Source organism: Mustelus asterias, chromosome 14, assembly GCF_964213995.1.
Source record: "Mustelus asterias chromosome 14, sMusAst1.hap1.1, whole genome shotgun sequence".
Classification (NCBI taxonomy): Eukaryota; Metazoa; Chordata; class Chondrichthyes; order Carcharhiniformes; family Triakidae; genus Mustelus; species Mustelus asterias.
Genome location: NC_135814.1, coordinates 67,704,288 through 67,713,649, shown reverse-complemented (window position 1 = coordinate 67,713,649; position 9,362 = coordinate 67,704,288). Strand labels below are relative to the sequence as shown.

The window sequence follows — 9,362 nt, the reverse complement described above, 5'->3', positions numbered from 1 at the left end:
CTGTATGCAGTATGCTGCACCCTCCGTAATCTCATCATTCAGAGAGGGGATGCCCTCAAGGAGGAGAGAACACTGGTTAGTGGCCAGCCCTCTGGTTGGAGGAGGGCCATCATTCATAAGAGGATCCAGTCCCTATAGTGACTTCTTTATTGGCCACCATTAGCAAGATGTCACCCCAGGAACCTACCATTTAGATTTCTACTTGGATCCATTAAGGGGCTGGTGAAAAGAAGGCCACTTATTATCTTTTCTTTTGTCCAATTGAGGCATCATCACGACTTCGCTGATGCTTGGTTCATTAACAAATATCCATTTCCCCACCTTCCCTTGCCCATCCAAAATTATCTTCAAAGTAACATATGAATCTGATCCAAATCAGCCAATTCTCCACTCTTAGATACATTTAGTTTCTATTTTTAAAAGCAGTATTGAATAACGAAAGTGGTTTACGTGAGGAACAACATGCCTGACCTTTGTATTTCTTAAGGCTCAAATGAATGGTAAAAGGATTGGAGTGTTCAAACTATTTTATTCTCCAGAGGTGTACTGAACATGTCAATCATATTCAAAGCAGTGGATGTAAGTTGGTAAAATTCCCTGGGAAAGCTATCTGACCCAGGTCCCAATCCACTCTGTATGTAAGATGGAATCTCTTAGTATCTTGGAGGATGAACTATGAGTTACACTGACCTCATTAGATTCTGTGCAACCTGAGTAGCTTCCAAAAAATCTTTACTGAATTGAGTGGGTTGTGGAGAAGGAGAATGGCTGTTTATAAAGGTTAAGCAAGAAGTGGTGATTTCTTATGTATTTTAAGTTCAAATGCTGCACAGTAATACTGATCATTATTTTTTAAGCTGATGGGCTATGGATTCTCCAGACTTGTTCCCAGGCTCACAATATTTTTGTTTGACAAACAGAAGTGACCTCTTAATCACTTATGTTAAAATAATAGAATTCTCAAATCCAGCAAGTGACAGAGACTGTAACAAAATCAGATGGGATGTCCTTGCATGACCGAGTTAAGACCACAATTGGGATTTTCCTTTGGACTGTAGATGCTCTCCAATTCTATAATGCATGACCCGAAAAGAGCACTATAATGGATTCCCATGTGGCATCAGCAAGTAACAGAGATTCACTATTCGCCCTTTGGTAAGTCACAATTTGCATTTAAATTGAGTTGGCAGGAGACACGGCCAGAAGGAATGAATTTTCCTCCAGCTGTAATCCAAAAGTAAAATGTTCCCACAGCAACCATTTCATAAGGAGAAGAGCAATATCAGAGACTGATGTAAGTTTTGATGTACAGATTCTGCAGAGTAGCAGGGAAGTTTCATATAGATGCTGTAATCAACTTGACAAATGTTTCATTTTACACCTATCTTCTCCCATTGCACCTTCTTGTACAGCATTCATCATCCTTGAAGTCTTCGAAATCTCATTATTTTTCTTGTTTTCTACTATTAAGGATCAGTATACAAGTCAAGTGATTGTTGGACATTTTTTTTCCCTATGAAACCCAAGATAGAGGGAGCGATTTTACCACCTCACTGTGCCTGGCGATCAGCACGGCGAGCTGGGAAAATAGCGTGCAAAGCTTAAAAATCCGATTCACGCCCAGTGTGAAATTGTTTGCTATTTTCCCAGCCCCTTTGAAGTGGCACGAACCATTAGATATCTACTTCTAACACTCACTTCTGAGGATTTCTTGTCAATTTCTTGTCCCTATCCACATCCTGTCACTATATTTGAACTGTTTGTCTGAAAAGACTGTTAATAGCCATTCAATAAGGTTGTTCCTCGGTCTTTAAGTTTTGGCTGATGTTTCAGGGTTTGCAGTCTTCAAATTGGGCTCTCCCTCTCATCTAGGATTGGTTCTGGTCTTCAGGTCGTCTCATTGGGGTGGTCTCCTGGGTTTGGTCAGTCTGAAGATGCTCGACACGATGAACAAGGAACTGGAGATGCTGTGTTGCTCAGCTGCGAGTCAGAGATTCTCTCTGGGGATGCCGGTGAAGAAAGCGCAAAAAGACAGAGAGAGAGAGAGAGAGAGTTGGGGTTCCAGGTTGTTCTCATTACATCCTTCTCCAAGATTCTGTGTCTTGTGTTCAATCCGTGTCACATTTTTATTCTGGCGTCCTACTGAGGTGGGTGCCACCAAGTTTGCATAGCATTCTTCTAACAAAGCAGGTTCATTGGAGGGGTAAACAACAGTTAGTTCTGAAGCAATGTGGCTGTCAGCACCTGGCCCGGCAGTTCCAGGCCTGTCTGGTTTTGACAAGAAGTTGATTGTCTAAGGCCTGGCTGCATGAAAAACGTCTGTTCCAGCTCTGCAGTTTACAAATTATAGAATCCAACTAGGCTTATACTTGGCTTTGAGTTTTTATCCATATTCATGTAGAAAAATCAATATTTCTGTAACAATCCTGGAGTTCCACCTGACCACAATTCATAAAAAGCCCTTCCTAAGCAACGAGAACAGTTTTTTTTTTAACTCTCATTGATGCCGATGTTTTTCTCTTGTTTAAATTTCAAATCATTACAGTCATACAGACATTATTCATCCTTCAAGAGCATTTATGTCCATTCCAGAAATTCAAGAGTCCTACACTGTAGGTCAAGACCCCTGGATCATCCAAAATGGCGTCCATTTGAACTCAGTAATGGACTCCAGGGGTCCTGCTGATTGTGTTTCTCCCTCATCTGTGAATATCTCTCCATTCCTTTCTCCGAGTAGCAAAAACTGGATCTGTTGGAGATGGTGGTGGATCTCTGCATCCAGGTCCTTACGGCCAGTGTTAAAGCTTTGCTGAGTCATAACAACTCAACAGAAAAATCCTTGCTCCATTAGTAAAATATAGCATTCATCTCTTTCAAAGTTTATCAACTTGTGTTCCCTCTTTGACAAGTCTGCTCCAATTTATTGCAGTTACTCTGCAAAACAAAATCGTAAATATTGATAACAATGCTTTATAAGAAACAATTCTCGAAGAGTGCTATTATATTAGAATATATAACAATTCAAAATCTAGTGGGAATAAGCAATTCTTGATTTATTATTTGTGATGACTTCAAACAGGCTGATGAGGTTGGCTTGCCAGAATATGAACTACCTGATGAGTCGAACCTGCAACTCGTTGGGTCCCACAGCACGTACGTGAGGTCGTGGTTCTAGTTCCACATGGACCTGGACCCCGCGGCTCCCCCTTCTTCTCCTTGCTGAAAAAAGAATGGGCTAACTGTCAGCAGCCCCTTACGCTGCTGGCCGATGACGGTTCCCCCGTCTCGGATCCAGAGGGCATCAGGGCTATTGCCTGTGATTATTATACCACCCTCTTCTCTCCGGATCTGTCGAGCGAGGATGCCCTCAGAGTTTTGTGGGCGGACCTGCCGCAGGTCAACCTGGAGGGCGTCGGCAGGCTTGAGGCCCCAATCAGCCTGGCCGAGCTGACCGGCGCCCTCGACAGCCTCCAATGGGGCAAGACCCCGGGGCTGGATGGGCTGACCGTGGAGTTCTTCAGGGCGCTCTGGGACGTCCTGGGGAACAACTATGCGGGGGTCCTGGGGGAGGGCATTGCCACCGAGGAGATGCCCCTTTCGTGGCGCAGGACAATCATTGCCCTGCTGCCAAAGAAAGGGGATCTCTGCCTTTTAAAGAACTGGCGCCCGGTCTCCCTCCTCAGCACGGATTATAAAATCTTTGCCAGGGCAATAGCTTCATGCCTTGGATCCGTGCTGGACCACATGATCCACCCTGACCAGTCCTACACGGTCCCGAGCAGGACGATACACGACAACCTCCATCTGGTCCGCGACCTGGTCCATCATTCCCAGAGGGCTGTTCTGTTGAGCACCTTCTTGTCTTTAGATCAGGAGAAGGCGTTCGACAGGGTGGAGCATGACTATTTACTCGGAACTCTGCGGGCATTTGGGTTCGGGATGCATTTTGTCACCCGGATCCGATTACTGTACTCTGCCGCAGAGTGTTTAATTACGGTTAACGGGTCCCTGACGGCGCCCCTTCACTTTGGGAGAGGAGTACGGCAGGGCTGCCCCTTGTCCGGCCAACTTTATTCTGTGTGCGTGGAGCCATTCCTGCACCTCTTGCGGAGGAGGTTGTCGGGTTTGACTCTGCGCGGCCTGGACGTAGGGGTGGTCCTGTCAGCTTACGCCGACAACGTGCTCCTCGTGTTCACGGACCCGGCTGACCTGCGGAGGATGCAAGAATGCCAGGCGGTGTACTCCGCCGCGTCCTCTGCCAGGTTCAACTGGGCCAAGTGCTCCGGACTCCTGGTCGGTCTGTGGGAGACGGACCCCCTTCCGGAGGAGCTCAGGCCTTTCACCTGGAGCAGGACCAACCTCCTCTACCTGGGGGTCCATCTCTGCCCAGCCGAGGAATCCTGGCCGGCGAACTGGCGGGAGTTGGAGGCCAAAGTCTCCGCCCACCTGGGTCGCTGGACAGGACTGCTCCGAGTGCTGTCCTACAGGGCGCGAGTTCTCGTCATAAACCAGCTGGTCGCCTCCATGCTGTGGTACCGGCTGGTCACTTTGACCCCTCCCCCTGGCTTTGTCACCGATATGCAGAAAGCCCTCGTGCGGTTTTTCTGGGACAACCGACTGCACTGGGTCGCTGCCGAGGTTCTGCATCTCCCGATTGAGGAGGGCGGACAAGGTCTGGTGTGCCTCCGCACTCAGCTAGCGACCTTCCGCCTCCAGACCCTGCAGCGATACCTTTACGTCGAGCCTCCTCCACGATGGCGTGCGATGGCGACGTATTTTTTCCGCCACTTGCACGGCCTCAATTACGACGTGCAGCTCCTGCACATCAACCTGGGGCGTATTCCCACCTCCCTGCGGGAGTTGCCCGTCTTTTACCAGGACCTCCTCACGGTCTGGGACACGGTCGCCTCGCGACGCAGCTCTCCCCCGTCAGGAGTAGCGGCTCTCGTGCGAGAGCCGCTGCTCAGGAATCCGCACCTCCAGCCTTACGGCTTCAGGTGGCTGGCGGAGAGGAGGGCCGTGGACGCCGGGGTGACCAGGATCGGGGACGTGCTGGATGGCGGAGGAGCGGGCTGGATGAGCCCCCACGTGCTGGCTGAGCGCGCGGGGGTGGCCGTCTGGTGCGCGGCCAAAGCCATCCGAGACCTTAGGACAGTCGTGCTCGGCCCCGAGTGCGCACGCGGTCTGGAGGCGGCGCAGGCGTGCGGTGGGATCCCGCCCGAGCGTTCCCCTGCTCGGACGGAATTCCACATTGGCCCGAAGCCTAGACCTCCCCCCCCGGGTCAGGTGCCCCACTGCGTGTGCCGCCTCGCGGAAATGCCCTCCGTGCCCTTTTCCACCGCGCGGAGGCGTTTCCTGTACGGGCTGCTGCTGCACACCTTTCACTACCGCGTCCTCGCCCGTCGCCCGGATACATCTTGGCGGGCCTTGTTGCCGCCGGGTGGCGGAGGTCCCCAGTGGAGGTTCCTCTACGGAGGGATCTCCCCCAATTATCTCGGGGACCTGGGGTGGAGGGTGCTGCACACAGCAGTGCCGTACAACCGTAGGTTTTTCCGGTACACGGGCTCCCAAGACTGCCCTTTCTGTGGCCTCGTGGAGTCCGTGGACCATGTCTACGTTCTGTGTTTTAGGTTGCACACCCTTTTTGGTTTCCTCAAACACCTCTTACTGATGTTTTGTTTGCACTTCAGTCCCACGCTCCTGATCTACGGGCACCTGGTGCGGAGAGGGGCGGGTCGGGATGCCGACCTCCTCGTGAACCTGCTCCTGGGCCTGGCGAGACGCGCCATCAATAGGTCCAGGCAGCGGGCGATCGACGGGGCCGTCCATCCCGACTGTCTGCCCCTCTACCGCGGCTACATTCGCGGCCAGGTGTCTCTGGAGAGGGAGCATGCGGTGTCCACGGGCGCAGTTGACGCCTTCCGCGACCGCTGGGCGCCGCAGGGGCTGGGGTGTATTATTGACCCCGATAATCCCCTTTTGGTTTGACGTTTTAAGTTTCCTTTCGACTTTGATTTTGGTTCGGGCTGTTCCCCTCTTCCTTTTGGGGAGCCGCCCCTTTTACTTTGTCCCTCAGTTATTTTGAGTTCGTTTACTTGATTGGTATCGAAAGAAATACCTGATGAGTCTTAATTGATGGTTAAATCAGGGAGCTTCATGCTCCCTATTTAAAAAGGTGTGACAGACACCCAGCCTGCATTCAGCAGGGAGTAACTGGAGAGCTGGCGATGTACAGATGTATAGTGTAAATAAAGTAACTTGGTGACGGGACTTTTGCCTCCGTGGAGTTATTACATTCATAAACACAACTGGCGGCCAGACTTACTGCCAAATGAAAAGCTGTTGCGACATTCCTTTCAAATTATATTGTGGGAATTGACACAGAAATTCCACTCTCCAAATAAATGAAATGGGAACAATGACTTTGTTGTTAAGTGTGTACATTTCACTAAATTGAGTCTTAAAGACTTCCAATCAGTCAAAATTCAATACCAGCTGATAAACTGTCCACCCCCCCAGAAAGAAAATTTGGCAACTGTTTTTTTATTCCAACTCCAAACAACTGAGTAAGAAATAAATCAGGGATCCACCTTCTTCCTCCATTTCCTGGTACATCGGAACAACACACCTCCCATAAGAAAACATCTGAAGACTTCATCCCCCCAAACAACCGCAACAATCCTCATTTCAGTGAATGGATTCCAAAGATGGATATCCCACTTCCTCCCCCCTTTCCCCAACTCGCACACTGAGCATCATTATATTGACTGGAATCAGACCTCCTCAGCTTAGCATACCTTTCCATCTGAGCATCACTAGGTGGATTAGAGCCAACCTTCCCACTTTTCTCTCCTATATCCTCCACCTCCTAACGTCACAGCTTAGAATCATAGAATCCCTACAGAGCAGAAGGAGGCCATTCGGCCCATCAAGTTTACACCGACCACAATCCCACCCAGGTCCTACCCCCATAACCCCACATGTCTACTTCCCTCCTCTTCACACTCCCTTTTCCTCACTGAAGGTCCCATCTTCACATCGAGGACACCCTCCATCATGTCGTGTAGCACAACCATAGTGCTAAAAGATTTCAAACAGATCTAGCAACTCAAAACTGTGCATCTATGAGGGACTTTAGGCCATCAGCAGCAGCAGAATTGTACACAACCTCAAACCTCATGGGCTGGCATATCCCCCACTTTACCATTACCATCAAGCCAACCTTGGTGCAACGAAGAGTGCAGCAGGGCGTGCCAGGAGCAGCACCAGGCATACATAAAAATGAAGCATCAGTCTGGTGAAACTGCAACATAGTATTACTTGCATTACTTGCATACCAAACTGCAAAAGCAGCACGCAAGAGGTAGAGTTAAACAATCCCACAACCAACAGATTAGATCTAAGCTCTGCACCTGCCACATCCAGTCATGAATGGTAAACAATTGACTGGTAGAGGAAGCCCCACAAGTATCCCCCATCCTCAATGATGGGGGAGCCTAACACATCAGTGCAAAAGACAAGGTAAAAGCATTTGCAACAATCCTCAGCCAGAAGTGCTGAGTGGATGATGGATCTCAGCCTTCTCCTCAGGTCCCCAACATCACAGATGGCAGCCTTCAACAATTTGATTCTCTCCACATGATATCAAGGAATGGCTGAAGGCAATGGGCACTGCAATTGCTATGGCCCTGATGACATTCCAAAAATCATTCTGAAGACTTGTCCTCCAGGACATCTACAACATTGGCATCTACTCATCAATGTGGAAATTTTCTCAGGGATAAGAAACAGGACACATCCAACATGGCCAATTACCACCCATCAGTCCACTTTTGATCATCAGCAAAAGTGATGGAAGGTGTCATCGACAGTGCTATCTAGTGACACTTACTCAGAAACAACTAAGGGCTCTCAACTCCTCGTAACAGTGTTGGTCCAAACATGGACAAAAGAGCTGCACTCAAGAAGTGAGGTGAGAATAACAGCTCTTGATGTCAAGGTCGCATTTAACCAAACATGGCACCAGGGAGCCCTAGCAAAGCTGGAGTCAATGGGAATCATGGGAAAACATTTTACTGGCTGGAATCGTACCTGGCACAAAGGACGATGGCTGTGGTTGGAGGTCAGTCATCTCAGTCCCAGGATATCACTGCAGGAATCCCTCAGGGTAATGTCCTATGCCCAACCATCTTCAGCCTCTTCATCAATGCCCTTTCTTCCATCATAAGGTCAGAAGTGGGGATGTTCGCTGATGATTGCACAATGTTCAGCACTTTTTGAACCTCCTCAGGTCCTGAAGCAATTGGTGCCAATATGCAGCAAGACTTGGATAACATTTGGGCTTGGCTTGACAAGTAGCAAGTAACATTTGCGCTCAGCAATGACCATCTCCAACAAGAGAGAATCCAATAATCCACCATTGACATTCAATGACATTATCATTGTATAATCCGCCACTATCAACATCCTGGGGTGGGGGCGGGGTGATAGGGGGGTGAACATTGCCCAGAAACTGAACTGGAAGAACCATATAAATGCTGTGGCTAAAAGAGCAGGTCAGAAGCTGGGAATTCTGCAGTGAGTAACTCACTTCCTAACTCTCCAAAGCCTGTCCACCATCCAAAAGGCACAAGTCAGGAGTGTAATAGAGTATTCTCCACTTGCCTGGGAGAGTACAGCTGCAACACTTGGGCAGCTTGACACCACCTAGGACAAAGCTGCCCATGTAATTGGCACCCCAGCTACCAACTCTATTCACTCCCTGTACCACTGATACACAGTGGTAGCAGTGTGTACCGTCCACAAGATGCACTGCACCAAGGCACCTTTGACAGCACCTTTCAAACCCGCAACGTCTACCATGTAGAAGGACAAGGGCAGCAGATACATGGGAAGACCTCCACCCGCAAGTTCCCCTCCAAGCCACACAGCATCGTGCCTTAGAATTGTATCGCCATATTGAACTGCATATGTGTGGCGATTTCCCAGCTGGAAGATGTGCAAATATCTGAAAGCCTCCAGGGAACTTTAGTTCTGATGCGCGTCTGGTAAATAGACAAAGCTGATGTTGCCAGAAACAGAAGGCTTTTATTCACTAAAAAAAGAACGATGTGGAACAGACAATAAACGGACAATACTGAGCATGTGGACCTCCCGACTGAAGGCCGGAGGGGGAGGGCTGCAGCCTTTATACCCTGAGGGCGGAGCCTCCAGTAAAGGGTGCAGCCGAATTAAAGGTGTCAGGGAGTGTCTCATATATGAACATTAGTGGCAACAATATATACAGCTCAACCGTGCCGAAGGCACGACAATGGTTTACCACAAGTTCCCAAACTGAAACTTTGATTTAAGGTTAAGGTAAG

At 49.2% G+C, this 9,362-nt stretch overlaps 1 long non-coding RNA gene across 1 annotated transcript in view; it reads right to left on the bottom strand.

Annotated features, from left to right (window-relative positions):
- Positions 1–591: 591 nt before the first annotated feature.
- LOC144504064 (uncharacterized) overlaps positions 592–9,362 on the bottom strand; it is a 45,071-nt gene continuing 36,300 nt past the window's right edge. Inside the window, exon 5 of the long non-coding RNA XR_013499576.1 lies at positions 592–2,934. This is a non-coding gene — a long non-coding RNA (uncharacterized LOC144504064). The remainder of the gene's footprint in view (positions 2,935–9,362) is intronic.